Source organism: Atractosteus spatula, chromosome 24 (genome assembly GCF_055471065.1).
Source record: "Atractosteus spatula isolate fAtrSpa1 chromosome 24, fAtrSpa1.hap1, whole genome shotgun sequence".
NCBI classification, from domain to species: domain Eukaryota; kingdom Metazoa; phylum Chordata; class Actinopteri; order Semionotiformes; family Lepisosteidae; genus Atractosteus; species Atractosteus spatula.
The window spans coordinates 4,463,091-4,479,026 of record NC_142729.1 but is presented as its reverse complement, the minus strand read 5'-3'; the positions used below and the strand labels follow the sequence as shown (position 1 = coordinate 4,479,026).

General features: G+C 40.1%; 1 protein-coding gene and 1 pseudogene across 1 annotated transcript in view; one reads left to right on the top strand and one right to left on the bottom strand.

The window, feature by feature from the left end:
- Nucleotides 1-15,936, top strand: part of LOC148815795 (immunoglobulin kappa light chain-like) — a 268,304-nt gene that overhangs the window by 197,974 nt on the left and 54,394 nt on the right. The gene's annotated exons all lie outside the window — the stretch shown is intronic.
- On the bottom strand, nucleotides 5,281-14,818 carry LOC148815796 (L-amino-acid oxidase pseudogene; annotated as a pseudogene).

Sequence of the window (15,936 nt, the reverse complement as noted above, 5' to 3'; positions counted from 1 at the left end):
AGTAAGATGCTTTCAACTTTATGCTACATAAAATACACAACGTGACAGCAGATGGAAACTTTAAATACACACATCGGAAATACACTGTTTGTTACACACTGAACACTCTCTGCTTTAATAGAGGATATGATAGATGGTAACAAAGCTTTTTAGGTAACAAACACTTTTGTTGTATTTTTTGCAATAAAGTTGTGGCAGTTGTGTGGTACTGTAAAGCCATTGTTCCTAAGGTGCAACAAAATAAAATCAGCCAGCAACTTCATTGCACAATTGTGGCACCATAAATATAGATAGATGATCCTAAAAAACAGGAAATTATCTGTACATTACTTGATAAGGAAAATGGAGTTTCAGTTTAACAGAAATTCAATCCAGGCTTTGTTAATCATTAATTAATCCCCTAGAAAGGTGTCTCTTAAGAAAATTGCTTATTTCTGCTTTTGGTCATACTGACACAAAGCCCTCTCAGTTAGTACAGAGCACAACCCTGTACAGGGCACACTCACTCACAAAGATATTTCAGAGACTTGGGATGTGTGGAACATCGTGAAAATCCACGTGAACATGGTAAGACTGTTCAAATCACACACACAGAGGGCCCTACTCTGGAATCAAACACAGAACAGCTATGCAGACTTTCACTTTCACTGTGCTGTGTCCCCCCCAACTGTAAATTACTAAATTTAAAATCAGTGTTACCTTCACAGTTTTGTTTAAGATATTTGTCAGGAAAACCAACTGGTAGAATAGGAGGATCCTAATGCATAGGACAATCCAAAAGATGAAATCCAGGGGCTAAGTCGATTAGGGAGGCAATGAGTCCGTTTACGAGAGAAATCCAAAAGACAATCCAAAAACAAAATTCAAAAGGTGTGGCCAAAAGGCAGGAGCAAAGATTTGGTACCAAGAGATCAGTCAAAAAGGCTTAGAAACACACACACAAGAGAATTCTACTGGAGGCTTCTTAATAGTGAGCATAGATTGGTGTGAGAGGGAACTTTAAGTACTGAAAGGAAAGGGATGTGGTTGGATAACTGATTTGGGAGTGAGAATTTGTAGAATCTAGTGCATGTGTAAGTGTGATGGGTTCAATTAGGAATGAAACTGTGAAACGGTGGGTTTGGGAATGCAACGCCATTTGTTAGGGAGAGTGTGGGGCGTGACAATATTGTCAGTTGTAAATGATTCACGAATGGCTCATGACTCATAAAAATGGCTCAGTAGCTGAACCTGTTTTATACAGGTACCAGTGAACAGGCTTAAAACAAGTCCAGAAACTCTTACAATATTAAAATCTGTTACATATCCTATTCTATACATGTGGTTTTAGTTCTGAAATACAGTACCTTAAATGTGCAATTTTGTTTTCCCTGTTTTTTCCATTTTTTCCTGTTTTTAAATTTAAAAATACAAGAACATAATGTTACAAAGAAAACTAGACTTATAGGTTTATTTTAAGAATTTGACAACTATTAACTTGTTAATCTGAGAAGCCAGACCCAACCCAGCACTGACAGCATAAAATCAAATTAGTTCAAAATGTCAATCCATTATATAGAGAATTTGTGGCGTCACATGCATTCATAATAACAGAAATAGCTGCATTTGAAGAGTACTCGTAACTAGTTTCTCAATGCTTCAGGTACATTACAGTAAAATAAAATAAATATCAATACAAATATAAATTAAATTAATTTCCCATTGCTTCTGAGTTCCTCACTGTTACACCATAGTTCAAGCACACAATTACCACCACTGCGCAATTGCAGTGTGTCACACAGACCTGTGTATGCTGAGTGAAATATTACTGTAGCACTTCATCACACTGACAGAGTAATAAAAATATCACTAAAAGATCATATGAGATTCTGAGAGAGAGAAAAGGTTTATCTGGAGAAATGTTACTACTGTCACCTCTTCAATTATTATACACAAATGATTGTGTCTCTTTTTGGAGTCAGTGAATAAATAACAATAAAATATATAGATACAATATTAGTAGATTGAATCACGAACAGAAATGAAACAGTACTGCATTGGAGAAACAGGAAGGAGACTTGGAGACCACTTCAGAGAACACGTCAGGGATGTGAAGATTAAAGATCTCTCCAAGCCCATTGTTTCTCATTTCACCTCTGACGGCCACGACCACTCTAATCTCTCTGTCTGTGTTCTTAAAGATGGTTTTCCGAACTCATACATCAGAAAGACTACAGAAACCAAAATTATCTTGCAGCTAGAATTACACCTTCCCCCTTCTCTTAACGACAGACTACTTTTCTTCTAAATTCTCTCTATTAATCGAAGGTTTCATTTCACACCTCTCTACACCTATTCTGACTTCACACCTCTTGATTGGCCTCTCTTTCTGTCCCCTGCTCCCGCCTCTCATTCCTCCTCTCTCCCAGCTATTGTTCTTCCACTACTTTACCTTTGCTTACTGCCTTGTCTTTCTCACACCCGAAGAAGGCTTCACAGCCAAAACGTTCTGTTTTTTCTTTCTCATTTTTTTTTCAGCATTTGGAATAAACTTATTACTTGTTCCTTTGGACCCTTTGCATGCTGATGCAGCTACCCACCTGATATATTATAATATAATTCCTAAAGGATTTTGCCTGAAATGTAGTCACTTTTTGACTCTGACACCACTCAGAGTAACACTCGGAGACTTCTACAATAATGTTCTCTTTTCAGAATGGAATAAACCTATTACTTGTTCCATCAGCATCTTTTGCTTGTCAACAACTGCCTCGCATATGCTGAAGGGAGCACCCATTTATACACAGGACCTGCTGCCGTCAACTATCACAACACTAAGCAGATAATTTCAATGTGCCTTTGAGGCCCATTTAGTCACTAAGCTCTTTTTCAATTGTGCTGTAGTGCTCAGCTGATAATATCAATGGCCTGTAGTTTTGTTCCCTGGGAAACATCCTATTGAGGTAGGTACATGGCCTATACCTGAAGAATCAGTGTGTAAAATTATAGCTGGGAAAAGTCTAAGTAACACAGGACTGGATCTTAGATAGTTGCTAAGGTCCAGGAGGGTTAATTTAGTCACCAGTTTTTGATTCAGTCATAGTTATAGTCAAGTCAACTAAAATGTCAATTCACTAAATTCAGTAAAGTATGCTATGTCTTATCTTTTTTCCAGCCAGCCAGGCTTTGTTTAAATTTAAGTGTTGCGGGTGTTCATAACAGTTGAAGGAAAGATTTTCAGAATTGTTCACAACCGCTTTTTCACAGAAGTCATAGTCACTAGTCACCCGCTTTTAAGTTAGTCCAGTCGATGAACTTCTGACTGCAATTAGTCTTACTTTTAGTTGTCTAAAACCTAACTGGTTTTAGTCACATTTTAGTCAAGCAGTTGTATTTGTGTACTAAAATGTATAAGTTCGGGTGGGTAGCTGCGTCAGCATGCGTAGGCTGCAAAGGAACAAGTAATAGGTTTATTCCATGCTAAAATAAAGAAGAAAGAGAACACAACGTTTCGGCTGTGGAGCCTTCTTCAAGCTATAATGAAATGTATTTTTAAGAGAACATGTAACACATCTGATGAGATTGTGCAACAAAGAGTTCTACTTTTTGACAGAATCTAAATTGTATTGTTTCCCTGAAAGGTCAAATATCAAGTATAAGAAACAAGTGTGCAATAAATGGTTAATAATAAATGATCTTATACAAAGACATCGTATTAATCTTTCCCAGTAAGAAAATCTATTTTGGCATGGTTAATAATAATTCTTTAATTTTCTATAAGGTTTCATTGTAAGGTTAATTTTTCAAAGTGACTTTAAATGTATTTTTATTATAAATGTATTAAAATAGAGGTCCCTGATAATACTGAATTTGCGATAACTAGAGGGTAATTACTGCATGTGTTACTTAAAAATATTAAAACACGACAATTAATACAGATCCAGACATTCAGAATGCACAGTGAATAATGTAGTACAATGTGGTGTACATTCCACATTACACCACACTTTTAAAAATATTCTGTTGCAAGACTGCACTACTTTGTAAACCCGACAGGTAGTACATTTGGGCTGTCACCAGAAAATGCCTGTTTCTGGTATCCTGGTCAATGCTTGGGACAATATTTAAGTTGTATACTATTTAGACTGTGTATTACAGTGCTGTGTTTAGATGAAATGGTGCGCATCCTGAATGGCATCTTTTGTAAGTTCTACCTTTTTATCCTTCAGAAGTCTAACAGTAGAATGAATAATTTTGAGCATCAAGCATAATATTATTTTAATTTTAAACATTTTATTAATTATATCCCTGAATGGAATGTTCGATTAATATATTTATTCTATGTTATTGTATTTTGTACTTTCTTCTTTTTATTGTCGCAAAAGGGAAAAGTGCTCTGTAATGCGGTGAAAGACATAACACAGTACACAATCCAGTCAACACAAGTTGATCCGAAATGCAAATCAGTGACATATATGTATGATATGTAAAGTAAAATAGACAATCAATTGTTTCAATTAAGCAAGTTGTGGAAATAAAAGATAACTAAGTGTTATTGCATTTGATTCTAGACTGTCTAAATTGACACAGATCAAAAGAGCTCAGATCCATTGTGCAAGGAGTGGTCATGACAGTCAATGATTATATCGGCTTTCTGCACTGTTTGTTTGATGTTGACACCACCAGAGTTCAATTACAGTGTGGCCTGCCGAAAACTCTTGGCTGTTGTGGATGCAATAGAGTACTTCCATCACCATATCTGTGGGCTACCCTTCATGCTCTGTGCAGCCCACGCTGCCCTCCATTAGTTTCTGTTCTTTAAGGAGCCTGAAGATCAGGTCGCAGCTACCCACCTGAAGATCAGGTTGCCTACCGGATTGCCAAACTCCAGATCTTTGGGTTGATGGTGCAGCACTGACATGAGGAGCTCCATGGAAAAGCGAAGACCCTGTACACCAACTGACTGTCAGTACTGCACACTGTGAGAGGAGTGAGAATGGGAATGATGCCCCCTTGTGACCACGAGCTCCCAGATCCCTCCAACCCTTTCCTGTGAGCGTGCCAATGGAGCCAGTGGCTGTGTCCCAACCCTACCCATATGGACCCACACAGACCCACACAGCACGACAGAAGTATCTGCACAATTATGATTCATGGCGAGAAACAACTGTGCAATTCTTAAGAGAAGGTTAGGGTCTACGGGCCTCATAGAGTCCGAGGCCATTGTCTGAAGCTCGATGTTAAATAGGTGTGGCCCTGCAAAGTGATTGAGAGGGAGAGATGGCCTACAGCGTAAACATGTCACTGAGGGGCCGGCTGGTAGTCCTGCACCAGCACCTGCACGCTGCAACAGCAGTGGTTGGCTCCCTACAGAAGATCACACACCCTCATATGAGCCCAAGGCACTTCCCGAAAGAGGTCCTGAGAGAGCTGAGCCAGATTCTGAGGTCTTCCCCTTCGCCTGGTATCCAGTGACCCCAATTCCAACGCCTGCACCTCCCATCCAGTGTCCCCTGCTGAATCGCAGCCGCTGCACCTGCAGGAGGTGACATCCAGCCCATCTTCAGGACGGTGTTCCTCTGAGACGAGGAATCAGTGGGGGGTATTGTAGTGTTCTGCTCCCCCTGGGATTACGGACAGTGCCGCTGCCCCATGACCTTGAGCAACAGCTTTCCCCTCCCCCACTGTATCATGTATAAGGAGGGGCCCTTAAAGCTCACTCTCTTTGCACAGCACGGCGAGCTAGAGTAAACTGTGCCCCCCTTTCTCTCCATGTGCAGTCTCTCTCCTTATCTCTCCCTAGAGAAGAGAGTAACTAAAAGGTAAAAAAATCCTCTGCCTTTGTGAAGCTTCCTGCCTATTCTGTGTAACGGTCTTCTCCTCCGAACCAGGATTGGACTGTTTCGCCACAGTGTTACATGTCACCTCTGTGTGTTTATTGAACTATACAGGTAGAAGAAGCCTTTAATCTGCGGAGTGAATGTACTGTATTGTTTACAAAATGATCTATACATTCCTTAGAGACACCTAAACAAAACCTGCTGGACTAAGGTTGGGGAGCCCTGCATGGGTCACACACCCTCCTCTTTACCTGGACATGTGGGGTCACATTGCAAATAAAGAAATAATATATATTGTATACAGATGCAGCCATTCAAAGTGCGCGGCACAGACACCGTGGTACAGATACCGCAGGTATGATGACACGGGATACCGCGGTGCGTGATTGGTTGACCGACAGGGGCACTCGTGGTCCGTTGGTCTGTCGTAGAAAGACTTACTGTAAACGTCTTTACTGTGCCCGTTGTAGATATTGAATTTTACCACTGAAGGGAAATCTTAGTAGCTGAGCATAAAAAGAATAGGAGCATACTGTAACGCGTGGGAAGGCCATAAACGATATTAATTTTGGAACGTAAACATACAGTATATAGCTGGTCTTGGTACTTTAAAGAAAAAAATACACACCGGTATTCCATTTCTCCCTAAACATTGTAAGCTTCGAAGTCTTTAACTAACGTGATACCGGAGTCAACAAGCATACTTTTAGAATTTGATTAAAAGGGAATATAATATGGAATCGCGTATCTAAAGAATTTAATAACGGTATGATTATATCCGTGTACTGCGGCAGGGCTGTGTAGGGCTGTTTCGGCTGCCTGCTCATGCGAGCTCTCTTGTAGCCTACTGGTCTAGGTGCGTGACTACCAACTGGCAGGTTGTGTGTTCGAATCCAGCTGGTGCTGAACTATTACTTTTACTTCGAAAAAATAGGTAAGCGATATTATGGATATTATGTGTGTGTGTGCAACAGTACATTTTTATAGAGAAATGGAGGCTGGACAGTATGCGTTACAATATAAACATTTATATTGATTTAAATCGTGTTCTGATTTAAATCGCAAACGCGTGTTTAATTATGTGTTTTTAATCATAATCAGGCTAATGCATTTCTACATTTTCTGTATGAACCAGCTTAGAGGTTCATACAGAAAGACAGCTTGTGTTTAAATTGAGTGTAAGGTAATTTATGCTTCTAAAGTCATGGTCAGTATTATTGTACTGTGCTGTACTGTGTCACATTATTTTATAGCGTTTTTATTGCGTTATTAAATCCGGTGGCGCTGTGTTAGTTTCCTGACTCACATTATTTAAACTACCACATTGATCATTCATCTCTAAATAAACTTTATTTTATATAGCATTTTAAGCGATTAGGTAATTAGATTGCTCATAAACCTAATCGCTTTTTCTACATAAACACAGCATGATTGCTCTCTGAAAATGCTTTTCCTTTATTTTTAAAGTAGGCTCAGATTTCAACTATAGATCGTATTATTATAAACTTTCTTGGAAAAATGTATTTTATGTAAACCATGTTTGCTATTAATTCATTTAGGGCTAAAATACGTTCATTGTCTTCCAATTGAGTCGAGTTGACATTGGAAGCCTGCCACACCCGGACTGTTAAACCAACGCATCAGCACGTCAAAGCCCATTGAGCCAGTATTGGCTTTAGTATCCCCCCCTTCTCCCCTCAATTCAATTCAATTCAATTCAAGGTGTTTTATTTGCATGACAGATGGGTACAAGCAGTGTTGGGTATGTATATTGTAACGCTTACGGCAGACAGGCACTGTGTAAGAGCCGGCGCACCAGAGCAGCGCACCGAGGGAGCGTCTGCATTTCTAACTTAGTTTTTAAAATTAGTCAAGCAATATGAAGCATCTCCTTTTACTTAGTGCCTGAGCATAAAAAGAATAGGAGCATACTGCAACGCGTGTGAAGGCCATAAACAATATTAATTTTGGAACATAAACATACAGTATATGGCTGGTCTTGGTACTTTAAAGAAAAAAATACACACCAGTATTCCATTTCTCCCTAAACACTGTGGATGCACATGAATTGAAGGAATGGGCAAACATAGCTGATGCGGATCCACAGAGCCAGCATATTAAGATGTTTATAATTAGAGGCAAGTTGTTTAAATAACTAGGTATGGATACTGATGTGCAAGAGAGGTGGAAAGGCTGTTTCCTTAAGCCAGCAGTATAAAATATTTTATTCTCAGTGAGATGCTGCCATTTCATAGTGGGTTTCTAACACTGTGTATAGTTCCATCCACACAGTGCCTTTACTTCCATTTCTAATCTCTTTATCCAGTACAGAGGATTTGGAGCCTATCCCAGTAAGCAACGTACACAAGGCAGAATACACCCTGGACATAGCGCCAGTCCATCACAGGACAGACAGACACAAACACACACACACCAGGGCCAGTTTTCCCATAAACCAATTAACTTACCAGTATGTTTTGGAGTGCGAGAGGGAGTCATATCACACATATGGAGAAAAACCATGTAACCCAGAGAGAACATGTAAACCCCACACACACAGGATGGCAGGAATTGAACCTAGGACCCCAGTGCTGCAAGATAGCAATGCTAACCACTTTGCCACCATTATAAATGGATGGACATCTTAGTTATCTTTCTAGTTCACAGGTTTGCATGCATAATTTAATTTTGAAAGCCACTGAGACATCAGGTACTACTGTTGTATTTATGAAAAAGAAACAAAACAAAAAACATACTAACAACTGTGCCATACTACTCCTTAGCTAATACATTTTATTATTCATAAACAGTTAACATTGTTAGCAAAATATTTTGAATTATATTTAACCCTATTTTTTCTTTAGTTTTGTATTTAACTTATTATATGATAGTCAGACTTAATGTATATTTGAACAATGAAAATATATTTTTACAAGATTTTACATTAAGCACTTAAAATTAATATGGTTAATAATAGTAAACTGTAACATGCTGTAACAAGATCGGTTAAACTGCGAAGAAAATGCTTTCAGAGAAAATGTTTCAGGTGTGAAGAACATAGATCTCCAATGCAATTTCAACCAAACCTGTTCCCACACACCCTGCCCCCACTACCATTAGAATATACACAAAGCACTCAAATCTTTCGAGCTAATGATCAGGTGACCCGAGAGAGAGCGAGAGAAACACCAAGGGGTGCGGAACCAGGGAACTATTTACATGGAAAACGGGCGATCTCCCCAGACTGTCCGCCCGTTTCACTGTTACCTGGATACCTCTTTATTTAGAACTCACAAACACTGATTTTTAGTTTAGAAGGATTCAAGTAGGGTTTTAGATGAAAGGCAGCGACCTTAATCAAGCCCAAATCACAATTGAACCCATTCAGAGCCTACATTACATTTTAGCGTTTCATTCTGAGCAGAAGACCCTCACACCTGAAGAAGGGGGAGGTGTTTTTCGCTGGAAATCTCGCCTGCTTCTACTTTACAACCGGAGTGCTGGCTGTGACGAATTAAACCGGTTTTACAAGTTTCAATCACAGACCATGTGACATGGGAGTCAGGAAACTCCACCGGATTTGATAACGCTATAAAAATGCTATAAAATAATGTGACTTGGCACAGAACAAGTTTACAGCACAGTACAATAATAAATGCTGACCATGACTTTAGAAGCATAAATTGCCTTACACTCAATTTAAACACAAGCTGTCTTTAGCCCTCTAAGCTGGTTCATACAGAAATGTAGAGATCCAGGCTCAGAACACACAGCTTCATTAGCGAATACATATGCAGGACAACTAGAGAAGACGTTTTACAGAGGATGGATTTTTAGAAACATCCCATCAGTGACATCACTGAAGTCAACTCCTAGGTACTGTAACTGTCGTGTGGATAGTTTCACAAGAATCAGACAAAGGTTTAAGCATCGCTTGTTCTAGATAAAACTGCATAAAAAAACAACAACCCATAATGTACTTCTTTGCGGCTCTGTTTGCCCAAATCATATATTCACAACGTGAAATCTAGAAAATAATATTACGTAACCAAAATCCGCAATATGGAAACAGAACCTGTGTAATTGTTGATAGATGATGTACTCGTAACATTTTTTCAAGACGAACTACAACATTTAAAAAATGACTTGTATGTACTTGATATCTCTAATCAATCCACGGGTCCCAGCACGAAACGAAACTAAAACGCATACCGTTTCGCGCTTCTTATTAGTTGCTCAAAAGTAATTTGACCTTATGAAATGCATAATATAAACCTAGAAACATATACGTGAGCAGTACTTAAGCACTGTAGTATCGGTGTTAAGACATACCTCTCAAATACTGTAAATCAAGTTAAAAATATCTCAAGACAGATTCTGGTCATAATGAAACCATGTTTCGTGTATGTTTTCTTTAAAGTACCGAGACCAGCCATATACTGTATGTTTATGTTCCAAAATTAATATCGTTTATGGCCTTCACACGCGTTGCAGTATGCTCCTATTCTTTTTATGCTCAGCTACTAAGATTTCCCTTCAGTGGTAAAATTAGATATGAATAGTCAATACTTAAACGGGCACAGTTAAGACATTAAATATACATATACATACTGTATACAGTACAGTTTGCATACGGTAATATGTTTATGTTCCTAAATCAATCTCTTTTATGAGCATGTGAAAGGCATGGTGAATCACTGTACTTTGCATGATTGGAAACAAATGCGTGATTGCGAAATGCTGTGGTGTTACTTTTACAAAGATGGTCAATGAAAAAAAGAATGTTGACCAGGGCAATACTTTGAGTTTACACTTACAGCTTGTCCAAGGTCATTCATTATTAATACTATTAGTAATATCTTCGTTAAAGACTTTGATGGCCACAGCTCAAACATGAGAGGATGAGCTTTATTAGCTCCACCTTGCGGAAATTCCGGATACTATTATTTTGCTTGTCGTATTATAGGAGAATTTACGGTAACTCGCGGTATTTACCGGTAGCTTGCGGTAGACTGCGTACAGCGTACCGCAAAATAATGCGGTATCGCCCGCGCATTTTGAATGGCTGCATCTGTATATATATACATGCAGTTCCAGGTGTTGATCCTGACATTTAAAGTGAAATTATGGGTGTTTGATAAACATGCACCCTTTTGGGATTAGAAATTTCAGTCAGACCCTTCTTCCTCTCCTGTGTTCTCTGTTCTCACCATGAGTAATGTCTCCAGTATTTTACTAGAAGCTACAGTACTTTACTGTCACACACAGGGCAAGGGGATGGTTTCATTAAAGATTTACAGGGTTGGCTAATCGGTGGGGAACCATTGCAGAAACAACTTGAGAACGCAAAATCTGCTTTGAAGCATTTTCCTCATTAAACTTTCCTCATTTCTAAGTCAATACAATTTAATACCTCCAGACCAGAACTGACTGGCCTTGTGCAAACCCTGAAAAATGTCTAAGATTCAAACATCCTACTTATAGCAACAATTGTGTCTCATGCTTTAAATGAGATTTTTTGTTGATTTTTTCCAAACAGCATTCCAAAATTTACTAGACATTCTCCCATGAAGTACTTTAAATCTGCCAGCATTACAATATTCCTTGATTGACCTGACATCAAACTAAAGTGATATGCTGGATTCTTGCAAGATATAATCTTTTTATTTTTAAATGCAGCTCATTGCATATCTATATCTGACAGCATTTGTAATTTAAATCACCTATTAAGAGCATTTCTTTGGCCTGTTTAAATTTGCTGACTTTCATGAACATATTGAGTAGAATAATATAGGACACATGCTATGAAGCAAATTGCACTATACTGTAATTTAGAAGAAAAAACAAACGCAGACCTCTATAATGTCCGAAAGCAGTCACCTAAAGCAAATGCAAAACACCAGTTTTATCAATTTCATAGAAAGGGTTTCCATATTATTGCTGAAAGGAAGTTTGGATATTAACAACCAGACAGTAACACCTAACAGGTTTTATTTAGAGACTCCAGGAATTTCCTGTGGTCACTCCTTCCCAAATACAGTGATATTTGACAGAAGTTCTGGGGGCCTCTTCCTCCCAGTTCTGTAACTCAGTGCACCCAGACCTGGTCCTTGAGGAACCCCATTTGACTCCTAGTTTCTTCCCCAGCAAAGTTCTTAATCACAAACTGAATGAATTAAGTTTTGTATGTTGGTTAAATTGGCTTACACCCTAAAAAATGTTATTGGTTGTTACAGGGATTAGTAATAGGTTCCAACCCTGCATCTATGGAGTTTCACCATTGTGAAAGGTAAATGCCTAAAATATAACCAACTGAATCTGTGGAAGTAAAAGTTTCTTTGTTGGCATCTAATGTCTCAAAGGAGGCATATCCAATATTGTGTCACTCCTACTGTAGGCCTGTCAGGTACCATGTTACCCCCACCTGTCTCTTTATCTTCAGTTGATCAACCAGTGAGAGCTACTTGATCAACTATTGTTGCGCAACTACTCACAGCCAGCAAATTACTCAGCTAAAGTCTGGTAAATGTTTAAACAAATAAGCACATCAGTGAAGTTATGAGTAAGCAGTGGAGGTGTAGAGCTCAGCTGCAATGAAAACCAGCAGACACAGTGTTCCAACAGGACCCAGGAAGTTCTACTCTTTTTTTTCATTCCCAGGAAAATGCAGGAATAACTACAGTTAGACACTAATATCTGGAGGGTCTTTGCCTGGGTCACCAGAATTCTGCCCTCTAGAGATCATTGTGCTTTGGAAAGAAGATAACAGAAGCTCTTTCTTAAAACGCTGACTTTATGTGTAAAACAGCTTCAGCAGACTTATTGTTCATTAGCCAGGCTGGCCTCACTGCGGACTTGATGGACGTCTCAATCCACGCGTGAGGCAGAGCAGTGTGCTCTCCTGCAAAGTAGACTCTCTCAAATGGCTCCAACAGGTCCTGGTAATAATCTGTCAGCTGAAAGGGTGTTGTAGAGGTTTGATGGGTTTACTGAGACAATTATTAATTGTAGCAGTAATCACGAGGTTGTTCGCTGTGGCTTTTAGAAAATCAATCGTCAGAACAACTAACAACGCACACACACGGGTTCAATACACGAGATACATTTATTAATATAAATTGTGCACCAAACACATACTAGTCTGCCTGGATACGGGCAGCAGACCTTACTGTGAGGGTTATCAATATACAAGGTATATAATCCCGAAGAGATGCAAACACAAAGAGATACACAACAGAGAATATATGTCAATATATATCGTTCGGTTACCAAATCGCTAATCAGTGTTATTACCCACTGTTACTCTAAACTCGGAAGTAAATACATTACTCATGAATTAAATTGATAACAACTTGTGTTGAGGTACAATTGAATTCTCGAGACGCAATGTAGAACATGGGGTTTACTTATCCACCGTGTATGGATTTGGAATTTCCCGGCACGAACACCAAACCAGCTGACAGGTTCTGTTGCCGCCTCTGTTCCAGCGGTTGTCCAATGGGCATTGTCCCGGCGTCCTCTGGCTACTGGCCAACCAGTCGAGGTGCAGCTCGGACGGGCGGAGGAATCTGACTGCGGCGTGCAGGGCAGTCGTTGCTCCGAGGGGATCTACCAGCAGTCCGGCTGGCTAGTAGAAAGTCTCTATGCACAGAGTGTAACCGCGAGTCCTCACTAGTCACTCTTTTGCCCGGGAAGAAGCTGGTTCGTTCCCGGTCCAGCGTTGCTTCTGAATAAGCTATTCAGGTTGTCGACGAGGGTCCAACTGTAGGCTGCCGTTGATCAAGTGGAGCATTCAAGGTTGGTAGAATTCTGAGTACGTACGGGATCCTTGGCCTCACGCTTAGAACAAAGTCCAAGTCCCTTTGCAGACAACAGCAGTTGTCACGTGATTGTCTCTGAGGATGCGCGAAAATAGCCAAGGAGAGCCCCGATCTGAGCTTGCGCTCCCTTTTTGACCAAGACACAGATGTGTGCTGATTGGTTGAGAGTTTGGCGGGCATTGGAGAACCACGTGGTATTACCACGCCCTGCCAGTCCCTGATTGGTTGATCAAGGTGAGATATGAGTCACTTACTCTTGACACTTAGGAATGCAGTCCAGATGTCCATTCGGCACTCCCTAGACTGATAGGCGCCAATGGATGACCATTGATCATGATAGCCAGGCTTAGCTAAGTGCATCCCCGTTTGGGAGCTGTCCCTTATCAAAAGAAAACATCTTAAATCAGCCTGCATGAATACTTTCTCTGTGGCTGCACCACAGAGATGGAGGGTGAGATGGGGCCTCATTTAGGAAAGCACACCAACGCTTAATTCTGTCTTATTAACAAGCATTGCCGCTACAGTGTGAAGAGCACAAAGGCGCCCAGGCTGTTCTCATCCAGGCTCCACTTCTTCACCACCCCTCCTTCATACAGATCCTTCTTCATGGATGGCCACCAGGTCACTCAGCGCCAGCTCCTGGCAGTCCTCGTCGCTCATCCCCAGGAAGAATATGGCCTCGTCCAACCAGGTGTAAGAGGCCAGCGCCACACTGACCCCGCTCTCGAATGCTTAGTTCATGTAGTAGATAAACCGTGATGGGCGATCTGTGATGGACTTGCTCCCGCGGATGCCTTCCTTCTCCCAGAACTGCTCCTTGAAGACCAGGAATATTTTAGTTGAGCTGCCATAGTGGATTTTCCGCAGGGCTTCTATTTTGCGCAGGGGGAGAGGGGGGTTAAATCTGATGTTCAGAGTTGCCTTGGCCGTGCCGGTGAACAGGAGGTAGTCCCCTGAGGTCGTTTTGACTGTGTTGTCCACTTTGTCTCTGTACGCAACCCAGACACTTCTGCTGGTCTGATTTATTTCCAAAACTCTTGAATTCAGAAGCACACTGCTGCTCCGAAGGTCTTTTCTCACAGCCTGAGGCAGCCAATCTATGCCTTCATCTATTTTGTAAAATCTGGGGTAAAAGGATAAGAAGGACAGATCATTTTTATTGTTCATTTGATTTACCATTTTCCAGTACTCTCAGAAGTTCAAGTTGATGACTTCATCAGGCTTCAAAGGAACAGGTAAAGGTTTATTCCATGCTGAAAAGAAAAGAAAAGCTACACAACATTTTGGCTGTGCAGCCTTCTTCAGGGATGAGGGAGAGAGGAAAACTGGCAGTTGATAAAACATGGGAGAACAAACAATAATAATTGATCGCTGCTATATGGCCCCTTTCATCCTAAAGACCCCCAAAGCACGATACAAGGGTAGATCCACTTCATGCACTTCGTCTGACTCTGAGGTGAAGCACCAATCCAGTGCCGGGACTAGAAGCCTAACTATACAGATCATGGAGACATCAAAATCATCCAGAAAGGCAGTATTAATAAGTCTGCTAACAATTTCTTACCAAAGAAGAAATATATCTATTTACACAATTTATTTAGGACTGTGATTAATAGGTTGAAGGAACACCATCTCAGGGAAAGGTACACAGTACAGATGCAGCCATTCAAAATGCACGGTACAAACACGCGGTACGGTAAACTACCCACAAGCCACCGCAGGGCACCGCGGTAAGTGATTGGCTGGCCAAAATGACGGACAGGGGCACTCGTGGTGCATTGGTTGGTAGTGAAACGATTTAATCATTTAATGTCTTTACTGTGCACATTTTAATCCGCTTAGTTTTGAATATTTATATGGAATTTTACCACTAAAGGGAAATTTTAGTAGCTGAGCATAAAAAGAAGAGGAGCATAACGCATCTGAAGGTCATAAACGATATTAATTTAGGAACATAAACATTACTGTATGTACGTAAACTGTACTGTGTATGGCTGGTCTTGGTAGTTTAAAGAAAAAATACACACCAGTCTTCCATTTCTCCCTAAACATTTTAAGCATGAAAGTTTTATGAAACGGTACCCAAATATACGATTGCTGTATAGAATGAATTTTATTTTAAAAAAATGATTTAACACGAAAATTAAGCTGTTTACATCTTCCCCCTGAGAACAGTCACCTGTTGCTACCCAACGCAGAAACACAGCCACTAACTAGCAAAGAGAGGACATTAGCTAGCCAATATGATAAAGAAATAAATTATTATTTTGTTTATTTCTTTTGCACATTTATTTGAA